Here is a 14820-nt window from a genome sequence, read left to right as displayed (position 1 = left end):
GCCATCATTGGGTATTTGGGGAATAGCTTTTCCAGTAGTGGATCATTATGTAGAATGCTCCAATGTTTCTTAATGGCTCTACCGACTTGAAAGCTTTGACGGGAGTATTTGGATATGTAAAGTAGTGGAGTATCCTTGTTTTTAATTTTAGGCGTGAGAAGTTGTTCCTTACTTATGTTAGAGGATCTCTCTTTTGCTTCTTCCAAAATGGGTTGTGGGTATCCCCTCTTTTCAAATTTGTCCAATAGCTTAGTGTATTCCACATCCAGCCCCGCTGGGTCAGAGACAATTCTCTTCAGTCTAAGAATTTGGCTGTATGGTAAACTGCTTAGCATTGACTTCGGATGAAAACTCGAAAAGTGCAATAAGTTATTGACGTCCGTCGGTTTATGGTAGACGTTCGTGACAATTACATTATTCTTGATCTCCAGGCTGACATCTAGGAAATGTAGGGATGGAGTACCTACCTCCATCGTGAATTTGATGCTCCGATGTACTGAGTTTAAGAAGTTGAAGAAAGTAGTCAGTTCATCATGGGTGCCACACCAAATTCCAAAAATATCGTCAATGTAGCGCTTCCATACTAATATCCTGCTTGACCAATCGTCATTTTCCAAGACATACCTGTGCTCAAATCTATACATGAAAGTATTCGTATACACCGGGGCCATTGCTGACCCCATTGATGTTCCCGTGACTTGAAGATAGAAGTTCCCTCGGAATCTGAAATAATTGTTGTTCAGTATTAAGCTTAGAAGTTTTACAATCAACTGTGGGTCACCCCTTGGCGCCTGTGAGTTTAATAGCAGCCATTCTACTGCTTGAATGCCCTCCTCGTGTGGGATGGAGGTGTACAGACTACACACATCCATGCTGAATAGTATGCAATCCGAACTAAGTGCTCTGACTTCTTGAATACAGTTTAGGAAATCCGTCGTATCCTTCAGATATGTAGGGATGTTCTGTATGAGTGGTTGAAGTAATCGATCTATATAGATGGATAGTGGGTCAAAGATACTGTCTGTACCAGCCACAATAGGTCTTAATGGGGGGTCGTCTTGATTTTTATGGATTTTAGGCAAGCCATAAAATACCGGTGTAATGGGATGATGGTTAATTAAAAATTCACTTGTTTTACAACTAATCCATTCATTCTCCAAGGCTTCCTCAATAATGGGCCTCATTACAACTCAGGCGTTAAGGGTTAACGCCGTCGTTAACCCTTAACGCCTGATTCTGATTTTAACGGCTGCTTTGGCGCTAACCTGCCATGATGCTAATTACGCCACCGTAATTTACGGTGGCGTAATTAGCGCCTTCCCCACTCCCATTATGCCCTATGGGGCAAAAATGGGAATGGGGAAGGGAAAATGGGAAATGGGGATTTACCGCCCCACTCACCTTGGAATGGGGTGGTAAATCCGCCATCCACCATGGTGTAAACGTAGTTTACACCATGGTGGTAAAGTAGGCGCAATTAGCGCCTGGGTCGTAATGACCCCCAATGTCTTCAATCAACGCTTTTATTCTCATGATTGGGTCACCACTGAGTTTGGTGTAGGTACCAGCTTCATTGAGTAATAACAGACACTTTTTTGTGTAGTCCTCAGTGTCCATGACAACAATAGCTCCGCCTTTATCAGCTGGTTTTATTGTTAAGGATTCATTCTTTGCCAATGCTTCCACATGATCTAATTGGCACTTCTTCGCATTGATGGGGGTGGATATTTGATAGTTAATCCGTTTCAAATCTGTGATAACTTTTTTCTCAAAGAGGTTGAGGATAGAATTCTGAATCTGAGGATCGAAGTTACTTTTCGGACGCATTTCCAATGTTTCCCCCTCTGGTTGGCGGTTATTCAAATTTTCATCGGACTCAAAAAAAATGTTTAGTCTGAGGTTTCTTAGTAGCCTATGAAGGCATATTTTCTCCTCAAATAGGGTGGTATTGTTAGTAGGGATGAATGATAGTCCGCGGTTTAGCATCTCAAGTTGATCACTAGTGAGAACTTTCTTGGAGATGTTAACTACTAAATTCTCACTCATCTGTTTTGCTTTTTTTGTTTTGCTTTGCCCTCTCCTCATTTTTCTCTTGATTTGTCGCGGAGGCCTAAAAAAAACCCAGTGTCCTCTGATCTTGGTGAGTCAATGCCCGGCGTTATAATGGCTGATTCAGTGGGTAGAGACCCTTCGATAGATGGTGGTGTTGGTCTACTCGCTTTCTCAACTGTTGAGCTCTTAGTGCGTGGATTTGTTGGTTCACCTATGCTGCCAGAGCTGCTATCATTCCCAGAGTTTGATGAATCTGGATTCCTAGGTCTTGTTTTGTTGAGGTTCCTATGGTGATAGTACTCCTGCCAGTTGTATACAATATCGTTCATATAGTCAAAGGTATCCCTTTTGAATTTCCTTAGTTTTCTTTGTTCGAGATCTGATTTATAGGAAGCTAGTTTGTCATTAATATCTACCAGCAATTGTGCTAGTTCTTCAGAGGATTTAAATTCACTGAGTTGGGTTTTTAGATTGACAATGTCCGTGTCAATAGTAGTTAGTGACTTGGATAGTTCCTCTATTGTTAACAAAATGAGGTCCAGAGAGCATTTATTCAGGATACGGTCCCACTTTTCAATGAATGCTTTGTTTTCACTACACAGTGTAGGTCGGAGGTAGACCCTCAATCCCCTAGGGATCCTTTTGGATTTGAAAAAATTCTACTAACGTGCTCGCGTGTAGTTTCTGCGAGATCTCCTTCCTAATTAGTTTTTCCAGCTGGAATACAAGGCGGTCTGGACTAACCTTGCTCTGTAGCGATTTTTCAGTGTCCTTAATGAGTGACAGAATACGTTTGGCTTCTTCAGCATCAAAGGCTAAAGTAGAGGCATGTTTATCAGTAAGTTCATTAATTCGTGAGAAGGACATGTTATACGTGAAACGTTTCACAAAGTCGGGTGCTGCCTACAAAATGTGCCACACTGGTAGAGACCAGTGAAATAGCGAACTGTGCAAAGGGGTAGATCAGTAGAAGCACTCCTTGGTATTCTAAAATTAGAGATTGATTTATTCAATAATGTGTAGAAGTATACATATATTTTTGAGGTGCGGGGGATTTTTTTGAGGTGAACTTGACCTTGCTCCATGTTCTCCTATAGAACAATGGTGCTAACACACTGTAGCGTTTTAAGATATCTTCTTTCACTGTCCTCTCTGGTCTATACTGTGTGTGAGTAAAGACAGTTTACCTTGTTCACACTCTTTCGAAATTCCTTTCTGTTTCTTTAATGGTTTTGACTGAATTTAACTATAATGGAATCCACTCTAATGTACTTATTGAGTGTGATTTCTGTCTTCCACAGTGGAACAACTGTTAAAACCATATGAGTCCGGGACATGTCGACCGTCCCACTGTTTAATTACTTATGTCCTAGAATGCGTTGCTTCTGCCTTTTAACGCATTGATAGGGAGTTGGTATTCATGCTGCTCCATTGGAGGCGTTTCCACGGTTACACCAGTGCACTTTTTAGTTTTTATAACATATAACATGTCCTGTATTTAGGTTAATTTAACATACACTAGAGGTCCCACTTGGGAGGTTTCCCACTGTGGCCATAGTACTCAGCATGTATATTCATTTAACCTAGATTATCCGTAAAATAATTTATCTGGGGTCCTTTGACAACTAACATAATTAGAATTCTCTATGAGACTCATCCCGAACATACTGTCCAATCTTACAATGTGGATTATTGCTTGTTGTAATCCAACAGCATGCTCTTTTCCGTTGTGCAATACACTTTCCACAATGGCGCTCATTTTAACACCAGCATTTCAGCTATGGTGCACATGAAGATTTTACTTAGTCCTTTTTTTATCTTCCCCACACACACTCGGTTCTGGATGGGCTGGTGTCTGTGTAGATCGTTGCCAGGGAGACGCTGAGACCCTCCACAGTCCACACGAGCATCTCATCCCCCCGATCGGGAGGCGCTCGTATTTTAGTTACATTGAGCAACAGAAGCGGCTTCTGCTTTCACACGCGATCGTATAGCTTCATTGAAACTACTTGGCAGAGGTAAATACAACAGGATATCAATGGCGCCTTACCTATTTCAAACTACGATCCATTAGATCCCCTCTTTCCACTGGGGAGCATTCTGAATTGTTTGCTTCTTTCTTGTTTACAGCCGAGCACTTTAGATTCTGGTTCCCGAGGATATTTTGGGACATATGAATATTTCCGGGCAAGCAGTGCATCCGCACGTGTAACTCCCGTTTTAACTTGCAGATTGTAAGGTAAGCGAGAGCTCTACATATGCTTGCATTGTTTATTCACGCCCGTTATGCACTTATGGACCTAATTCATTTCTACTCCTCTCTATTCATAAGGGACTGTTGTCCCTTTATTTCTTTGTTGTTAGCGTTTTCTGTGAACAAACTTTAAATATAATAATTGTTTTTGACCAATTACATGTGTAATGAATATCCAAACTCTTAGAACCGCTTTATTTATGTCTCATGTATAGGCATCTTGCATGCCTGAGACGAGGGTTTTCTCCACCAACTGGCGGGTAGAACTGAGAAACACGAGTTCACCAAACTTTGAGGGTTTTCTTACGCCTCACCTCCACTATACTTAAGGTATGCCGCAACTCTACTTTTTTGGCACACACTCCTTGGAGATGTTTCTCACAGATGGGTAATCACCTCTATTCCTTTGATTATTTCCTGATATAGAACATGGATTTGTTCCTGGTGCACTGGCCACAGTGGGTACCCCTTATTGGGGAGTAACGTTTATGAATACCTCAGATAGTTACATTTGAACTACTCCAGTTAGGATATACCTATATATGTGAATTCGATGTGGGTTCAATAAGGACCACTATGTTTAGCACTTTACATGCGTATATTATGTTTGTTTAAATGTTGTTTTTCATGTCTGTTTAGGTTTTGCAGTCCAAACCCAATAGGCTCAAGAAGAAGGGATGAATATCCCGAAACGCGTCAGCCACGAATTGTATAAATGGACTATCATTGTTTACTGTTTTCATGTTTTTTTGTAGACAGTCATTTTGGCTTTTTCACTTCAAATCTGTATGGTGAATTTACTGTGACATTAATTAAAAACCTCCCCCTGTTTTGGGGTTTTTTACAAAATCACTGAGTGTTCAGTCTTACTACTAACTTGATCAGAATATTATTAATTAACTACAACAAATGCATTTAAAATTGCTGAACCATCAATTGATGGACATGTGTGATACCTGGCCATGAGATTTCAGCTGAGGAAAGATGTTCAGTTACTGCGGATAGTGGGTCCCAGGGTATGTTACCATAGTTAAGCCCCTTCAGACCCTCACACATGATTCAACCCCCGAGCCACTGCCATGTTCCAAGGAAGCTGAAGATGCCTTTGTCACTATAAACCAGGTACTCGCATCAGACCCGGCTTTAGGTTTGCCGGATTACAGCAAGCCATTTGTGTTTTACTGAAATGAACATAATGGGTTTGTCCAAGGAGTGTTCACACAGCTGCACTCTGATAAGCACCAGTATGTATTATACCACAGTGTAGCCCTAGACCCAGTCGCAGCCGGACTTCCTTCTTCCCTACGGGCTGTGGCCACTGCTGCCCTGATGATAAAAAAGAACAACTCCCTGGTACAAGGCTACCCTGTCACAATTGCAATTCCTCATGCTGTGCTGTCCTTATTGCTCAAAGGGAAGACTCAGCATGTTTCCAACTCTAGACTTACCGATACAAAAAATTGCTCATCTCAGTAGCCAATGTAACTTTGAACCAATGCCCTGTTTTGAACCCTGCCTATCTGTTGCCTACACCGTAGGATGGGGAACTGCATGATTGCATCACTGCTGTGGAAATGCCTATGTCTCCCTGTGTTGAATTGTCTGACACCCCCTTGCAGAACCTAGATCTTATTCTGTTTGTAGATATCTCGTGTCTCTGAGTACCCGAGAAGGGAGAATTAGTCACAGGGTTTTCTGTATGGACCCCCCATGCAGTCCTAGAAGCATACTGATTTCCCACGGCTAGATCTGCCCAGGTCACCAAACTTGTGGACCTCACCAGGGCATGTACCTTGGCTTGGGATAGATCAGCCACAATCTACACCAACTCCCTGCATGCTCACAGTGTCATACACGATTTCTGAGTCCTCTGGGAGAAGCGTGGGTACCTGGCATCCACTGGCGCCGCTTAACTCAACAGAAAATATATGTCTGCTCTAGTGAATGCATTGCTACACCCTGCCGCCCTAGTCATCGTTAAATGTAAGGGACATGATTGCTCTCAGTCTTTTACTGCTCACAGAAATTCCCTTGTAGACTATGCAGCTTGTTCGGCGGCCTTAAACACAACCCTGCCTCCTAATAAAACTCCTGTTTGTGTTGTCCAACAGTCATCAATTGCCTCCCTTTGCAGCCTGCCATAATCGAGGACGAAGCCTCTGAAGCAGAAAAGGTGACCTGAATTCAGCAAAGATAAAGTTTGAGAATTGACTCCCTTTGTGATTCCCCAGACAACCTCTGGAGGCTCCCAAGGTACTCCTTCCCTACCTGGCCCATGAGGCTCATGGCATTCCTCACTCAGGTACAAATGGGATGATTGTTACTCTGGATTAAGACTGGATCGCTCCTAGTCTCGCCGCAATAGCACAAGACTTCTGTGAAAGGTGTTCCATATGTTTAACTCACAATGTCGGGAGAGCAGTGCCCACAAAGCTGTCTGCACGTCCAGTACCAGAGGGTCCTTCTTAAACATGCAGACAGATTTTATGACAGCACCCCACTTGCATGCAATTTTCATACTGCCTCGTGATAGTCAATGTGTTCTCAAGGTGGGTGGAAGCCTACCCCGTGTAGGAGGGCAGAGGCAGTCACTGTGGCCAAGAAACTATTGGCAGAATTCATACCTCAATTTGGGCTGCCCCTGGTCCTAGACAGAGACTGAGGTACTCCCTTTACTGGTCAGATCATAAAGGAGTTGTGCAAAGGACTAGTAATATCTCAGCTCACTTAGTACCTCTAGTCAAGTGATCATGTGGTATGCCAAAACAGCAACATCAAACTGTGCCTGTCTAAAGTGTGTAAAGAAACTGGGCTGATATGTCCCCAGCTCTGTTTGCCATGTGTAATATCCGCAACATAAGCATAAACTGTGGGCACACAAGATACTCACATGTCATCCCTTGCCAGTAGGAACTGCTCCCCCCGCAGCTCTGCACCTCCAGAACCTGCATCTAGAGGATGACACTGTGATTGAGTAATATTGCATGTTGGTTTAAACTGTTCACTCTCTTCATACTCGGGTCTGAACTGCCCTTCCAGAACTGGCGACTGAGCCGTACCATCCTCTACAGCCTGGTGACTGGATCTTAGTTAAAGGCCATCAGCCAAAACCAGCCCTCAAACCCAGGTGGCACAGACTGTATCAGGTCTTGCTGACTACCCACACTGTCCTCAAATGTGCTGGACTGACAGCGTGGGTCCATGCTGCCCACTGCGGCAAGGTCTCTGCACCCCACAAGGACAGTGCCTTCTCTTCGCCTGATTTCCACAGGATGGTCCTGGCTCCACCATGATTGCTGAAGCCTCCACCAGTGACCCTGCCTCCAGCCTGCCAATGCCAGACCCTTCCAGCACTGCAGGCCCTGCACGAGCACCACCACAAGACCTGCAGCTCAGCCACCTGTTTCAGGTGATTAAGTCCCTGTGGGAATTGCTGCTCAGGCTCATTTGTCAAGCGGTCCAGGTACCAGAGAGCATTACCGCGATTCAGATGGCGTATCACCTCCAGTGTCTGACCGCCCCGTGAATCTCACAACGCAGGCCCGGGAAGGTAGACGTTGCGGTCATGCGGGAGGACATCATAATGTCAGTGACCCCGGCTGGAGTGGCAACTGGTCAGCCTAGTCACCCCTGGATCTGCCGTCTCGACAATGATGAATCTACCGGATGTGGTGATACACTGGCAAAAGTAGGAAGCTGCTACCACTGATGCGGCAGTGCCTGCTGGTTTCGGTCCCTGCTGCTATCACCTCTTGGTGATCCTCTTTGTCCTGATGACTCTCATAAGCCTGTGGGTCTGGCACTGCTGTTTTTTAGCTAGATATTTGAGCAAAGGTAGTAGTACTGCCACTATCATGTCCATGAACTGTGAACTGTAGAATCTTTGCTCAGCACCTGACCCCAACCAGAACTTTGGAATTTTGAATTTGCCTCCCTTCAGAACCCATCGCCCACAAGAACATTGGACTGTTGAGCTCTGCACAGTGGCCGTGCTGTCCACTGCTGATGCTTTATGAACTGAACCATATTTATCGTTCCCAAGCACGAGAGTGGCGTCACCAGGCTCTCTCACCCTCAGTCTTGAGCCGGGGTACACATTATGTCGGGTTACTGGACTACTGTTGCTGTTGTTCTCAGTTCATTGATTTGTTACCATCTTGCTGTGATGGCAGCTTTCCGAACCACCTGCCATGATCACAACGGTCCATCTGCTCATCCCTACAGTGAGAACACTTACCTGAACCTCACCTGGCAGCATGCCTGCATCTTTAACATTACCAACTGTTGGTCATGCGCCCATGTAGCTCATGACTTATACTCCAAGTTTCCCGTAGCCCCTATTCCCTTTCAATGGGTTGATATCTGCCTAGACCTCAAACTGGTGACCCAGTACCCAGGCCCTGGACCCTGCAGTGAAACCCATTCCCAATTAGTATTTACGGGTCCCACAAATGTCCCCTCTGCAACCCAGGTGCTCAAGAAGCCAGCTGCCCTTCACCTCTCAGCTCAGGCTAATCTCCTTGTGTGCTAAGTTAACTGGGGTCCGCTATTCATGGGGAACAATAAGTGCCAGTACTACTTGTCCACCAACATTATTGTGATCATTAATAATGTTACCTTTACTTAATTTTTTATCCCGATTTCTCCTTTGCCAAATACGGCTATGCCACTTATTAAGGGACCTACTACATCTGTAGGGACAAGGCATATCCTGGGCTGGTCATCAACTGGGGGTTTCATGGGATATGTCCTGCCTGCCCTGTGCCATACCTGCTCCTTCCCAGTGCAGCCGCGCCCCGCCCTAACAGAAGGTCCACCTGGGAGGGATTCATCGCCGGGATGGGGTACCTCATACCAGCCCTGGGAATCAAGGTGAATCTGGACGGCTTGACCCGATTGATCAAAGATATTGCAAATGCCAATGCATTCTGACTCACCCTATTGTCTCAAGAACAGATATCCGTTGGCATCATAGTTCCCCAGAACCGTATGTCACTGGACACCCTCCTATCGTCACAAGGGAGCGTGTGTGCGGTCGTGAAGAGTGAATGCAGCACTTTCATGCCTACTTTGCCAGCAGCATCCCCAACCTGATCACTCACATCTGTCACTGTGATAGGCTCCTCCACACCAGTCCTGAGGCTACCTGGACGTTCAGGTCTTGGATCCTAGACTTCATGGGACTCCTGGGTGCATCCATCGGTCAGATTCTGCTCCTAATCTTGGCTCTGAGCCTTAGTCTGTCATATCTAATCATGAGCTGTAAATGTTTCTGCTGTTGAGAGTTCGCCCTCTGCTCTGGGATTCCCCAGACCACGTTTTACTGCAACACAAGTGAAGGAGTCAAATGTTATGACATGCCTGAATATGATGTCTGCTCCTCTAACGATGTAATGGCTGAGACTGAGTGAAGGGCTCATAGGCGAAAATTGTGGGGAAAATCCTGCGGTTTGAAAATGTAAATAAACCAACCGTGGATGCATTATAATTCTGCGCTATGATTAACAAGTGCCTTATTGCAATTGTGAGGTGAGCCCTATGTGTTTTAACCTCAATAGCTTCATCGCTTACAGGTTTGTCCAACTCCAGGCCTCGAGGGCTGGAATCCTTTCAGGATGTCCCTCATTAATATTCATGAGAATAAGTGTGCACACATTTACAATCATTGGCCCTCATTCTGAGGTTTACCGGTTGGCCGAAGGGGATATTACAGGTGGAACGCCAAGTTCCCAACCCCCTCACGGGAATGGGAACACTGAAGCACTGGACCATTGTTAATGTTGCCAGCGCTTCTGTGAATGATCTGCCGGCACGGGCCTGAACTACTGGCAGGTCAGGCCTGCCAGTTGTACACTGCCCCTGCCAGCAGACTCGGAGTGAGCCAGTCCGGAAAAGGTACCAGTAACGTTGTTAGCAGCACCTAATTTCCGGACTGGCTCACTTGTAATGAGGGCCATTGTGTGCAAATTTATCTCATGAATATTAATGAGAGATATCGTGAAAACCTATCAGGATCCCATCCCTCGGAGCATGGAGTTGGACAACCCTGGTGCGCCAGGATCGAATATCGGTTCCTCTTGATCACTCACAAATGCCTGGCCTGTTCTAGCCCAGCATAACTGCAGGAGGTCCTGCAAAGAACACCAAATGTGAGAGCACTGAAATCCAACAACGCTGGTCAGTTGATGGAACCTAGATGTGAACTCACTCAGGTTAGCAGGAGCGCATTTTTTGCAGCTGTGCCGAAAGCATGGGATGCAATACACCTGGATTTGAGAGAGACAGATTCCACGGTCTTTGGGATGTTCTTTGTTGGTTTGTTTACTGTTTTTATCATTTATGTGCGCCAATATGCATTTGGGTCACCTGGTGTGGGTTATAAATACATGAAAGTAAAGAAGTTATATAGTAAGCAGTATTGCCTACCCAAACCATGTGGGAATTGTAGAAGTAGCTTACATTGCATGAAAGACTGCATCATTATATGTCTTCCATTCTGATTGTCCTGAGCCTAAGAGCACAGCCACTGCCTGAGACTTGTATGCTGAGACACTGTCCTTCCACCTGCAACATTGTTTCTGTCTCATATCCACACACCCATGACCATTGAAATGCATGTGTACCTTCCAGTCTATAAACCCAGCTCATTGAGAAGAGTGAGGGTTGCCTGCTGAACGTAAGCGTCCCCAACCAGCACGATCCTCCCCGCAATGAGAGACAATGATGGACTCTCCCAGAATGGGAATAAGGCCAAGACAAAGTGCGGGTGAGCTTAAATGGGAGTTTATCAATCAGAATAGGGCATGCAAAGAACTCTGCAAACTCAGAGAGCGCTCTGTCTGACAATAGCAAAGACAGGCGTATATATTTACAAAAAACGGCATCAAAACCTACACACTATAGGGGGCACAAGTTCAATGGGATTGGGTGGCGACGACTAGCTATAGGTGGCTGCTGTGATGTGGTTGGTCTTGGCTGGAGGACGTCACTGGTCAGCCTCGTGGGTTGGGCTGGGCCTGGCGGGTCAGCTGGGTCCATCTGGGCAGTGTTGTTGTGCCATTGTGGCCAGTGTCAGAGATGAATGTCTTTTCCTGACTTCTTTGCCCTAGGCCATGCACACCGCAGTCATTCAGTCATTTGCAATATTATCCTCTTTAGTAAATCTCCCAATAGGTTATGCTACAGGTTAATGCAACACAGGAGGAATGCACCTTGAGAGGGGTTTGATGGCGATTCATCAGTACATGGTTACCAGTGTCCTGTTGACCGGGTACCATAGGTCGTGGGGCTGGGTCTCAGGGCATGGGACAGACGGTACATGTCCTCCTGTCTTGTTAGAAGTCGTTATGAATGTGTTGCTGTAATGTTGCCATAATATTGGGTGTCCTAATTTTACAGGGGCCATTAACCTAAGGTGATCCGGTGGGTTGTGGGGTTTAAGAGAGGGCGCCTCTGGATTTGTGTATTCAGGCGGAGGTTTACTGCTGGGCTGTAAATAATGCAGGTGGCGGGCCGTGGCCTTGGGTGCTGCAGAGGGAACTACAAATCTTTGAAGCGGCTCCAGCCTAGTTGGGGGAGGTGGAGCAGCGCGGCGTGGGCCTCTGCTCTCTCGTCTGGCAGGCTTCGCAGGGAGGGAGGGGGAATGGCCTTGCACCTATTCACAAAAGGTATCTTCCTCGTGTGTTGCCGATTTTAGGTGAAAGCATCATAAACATTCGAATACTATACAATACTCATTGAATCATTCCAAAGCTTACATTTTAACTTTGCTAAATGCCTCTCAAATATAGCCAGTCCGAGCACATTATTTGTACACTATGTTTTAACAACTACAACATTTTGTTATATGCATATACATTTGCAGTAAGTGAGGTAATAGTGAGGTTGGTGGAGCACATAGAAAACGACTCGCCACCGTACGTGACGGTAGTGGCACATAAGGGGCTTGGACATACACACATGAAGGGTGCATTCCCGCGCGTCCTTCACATGAGCCCTCAGTATGGTTGCATTTGTCTTCCTTTGCACTCTAGCAGCATTAGTTCGGTTATGGCGCGGGACCGTGGGGTGTAAACTTTTCAATGATACGGATAACAAATAACCCCCCGGGACGCTTCTACTATTTGTACATAACTGCAGTGGTGTGGGTGCTTCATTGCTAATGCCATGTGAACATGCATTCTGCCATATCTATACATCTTACAGGTTTTCTAATCAAAGAGGTTTGTGGAGAAAATGCGCCCATCGCAGGTAGTTTTGGCATTAGTATTTGGGAACTTTTGCTTTTATCCGAGGGCCATTTTACAGTTCTTTTTCCACTCAGGCTCTGCTGGCCGGGTCATGTTGGGAGCAGTGATACACTGCGGAAGGTGTTGGTATCTTACACTAGCTCATGTCCGTCTTGTTCGTGGGAACGGGCTCGCAGCGGATCTGCCAGGGAGCTGTGGCCACAGGGATAATTGAAACTCTCCAAAGGTGGGGGCCGCGCTGCAGTGCGCCGAGCTCACACCATCTTTATTAGACAAAATGGTTCCTGAGGCCTAGCTAAATTCAATATGTTTGGGCAATGTCTTCAGCAGGTGAGCCATCCACCACCTGGGCCCTGGTGGTAAGGAGGGGACGCCTGATGAGCCATGGCCCTCACCGGGGGAGGGGATGTAGGCAAGGGGGGTCTTTTGGACCAATCCTCCCCTACATTTCCCCCCTTTCGTTACTTAAGTAACAAATTCTTTAAATCCTCCAATCTCCTGCACTCTTCCTCGTCAATTATTGTGTCATCCCATGCAGGTGTGCCTTTTATGGGCATCCATGCTCTGCACACCCCCCTTAAGCTCTCACCTCTCCTAGCATACTCATTTGGGGTACAAGTCAGGTATATACATCCGCTCTCTCCTTCCAAGTCTACCCATACCTCCTTGTACCATTCTAGTATACGGGGCTCTCTAATGGTAGTATGCCACAATTTATCTACTATATCCTTGTTGTGATACCTAGGCACTAGCTGATATCTTGGTGTGTCGTCTGTTCCTGTTTGTACCTGCACTTCCTGCATAGCTTGTATTCTACCACGGGTGTTGCCCATTGTCACCATCATCATTGCACCATTCGGTACTGCGTTAGCACAACATCAAAGACCCACCTGGCACAGGCAAAAAATAAAGAGGAGGAACACCACAGCCGGCATCAAAAATTTCACAGTCATTCCCAACCATGATGGAACCCAGGAGAAAATATTGTCGAACCAAGTGCTTTCTTCCGCACCACCTTCCATTCTCATTCTTTCTCCTAAGTTATGTACTGCTTCGATCACATGGGACAGGGAGCCGTTGTCTGCGTCTTCGGAAGGTACGAAAGTGCAGCAGGCACTTCCGATTTTTTGGCAAACACCTCCATCCATCGCTGTCAACAGGTCCAAGACATACCTGTTTTGCATGGTCATCAGCCGTAATGCTCTTAGTTCCACTTTTATTACGTTGAACCCTTCTTCAGTGTCATTTGCCAGCTGGATCAGCTCCCAACGTGTTATTTGGAGCCATTTTGCATTTGCTCGCGCCTGGATACTTGGGATGAGTGAGACGAAGAATGTTTCTGCAGAGCTGAATAATCGATACCTGTCTGGGATCTGTGCTAGCAATTCTGACGATGCCTTTGATATGTAGTTCGATGATCGTCTGTTTCGGGACAACACCTCTTCCTTGTTCCCGGAAGACAGGACATAGACTTGTGACTCTGCAGTTGGCTGGGCCGCACTCTGTTGGGTGTTTTCTCGCGTCCTTTTGCTCCCATCAATGTGGCTTTCTGGGATTACCATTAGTGCTGAGTGCAGAGTGGCCATTGAGCAGCTGCCACTCCATGATTGTGGGAGGTGCAGGTATGCCTGGTTGCCACATACCCAATACGTGTCCATCAGGGCCGCTGTCCCTTTTCTTAAATCTGGGATGGTGAGGGTCTTGTTACAGTTCTTGTTTGTCCCCATGGAGGCTTTCCCCTCTCCTTTAAAACACAGTTCATAGTCTATTTCCTTCTGCAGCTTGAAGGGTTTTTCAATGGCTGTTACCCAAGTTAGTTTTGAAATGTGTTCCTTCCATACTGGTGTGCATGTTTCTTCTATCCATTGCAATTTCTCTGGTGCCACACCCCTCAGCGCTTCAGCCTTACACATTACTTCTTCGTCCTTCCACTTGTTATTTGAAAAAAGTGTCCCTTGTATTATAAAAAATGGTTCTTCCAGACATACTACTCCTACTGTCTTTGGATAGCAAGTTTTCTCGTTCTGCAGCATTCTAAAAATAACTTCATGTGCCTGGAAGGTGTTCTTAATTCTGCACAACGTGAGATGAAGGAGACATTGGGCATCTACAATAGGCAACTCTTTGGGTAACAATACTTTGGGCGTGCCTGAAGCATGGGGAATGAGGGAGCAGACATAACAGCTTTCATTTGTTGTTTGTTTAGCTGTTGCACTCATGTCCGCATACCATTTATTTGTCTGGTGGGGGTGTCGCGGGTCTTCC

At 45.9% G+C, this 14820-nt stretch overlaps 1 long non-coding RNA gene across 1 annotated transcript; it reads left to right on the top strand.

The window, feature by feature from the left end:
- The first annotated feature begins 4420 nt into the window (after positions 1-4420).
- Positions 4421-5135, top strand: LOC138489801 (uncharacterized). Its single transcript, XR_011274911.1, has 2 exons — positions 4421-4636; positions 4946-5135. It is a non-coding gene; the product is annotated as an uncharacterized lncRNA (long non-coding RNA).
- Positions 5136-14820: the final 9685 nt, after the last annotated feature.

Source organism: Ambystoma mexicanum, chromosome 9 (assembly GCF_040938575.1).
Source record: "Ambystoma mexicanum isolate Mex_15411 chromosome 9, UKY_AmexF1_1, whole genome shotgun sequence".
In the NCBI taxonomy this organism is placed as follows: Eukaryota; Metazoa; Chordata; class Amphibia; order Caudata; family Ambystomatidae; genus Ambystoma; species Ambystoma mexicanum.
Note: the sequence above shows the minus strand (reverse complement) of the source record. Positions and strands in the feature narration are given on the sequence as shown.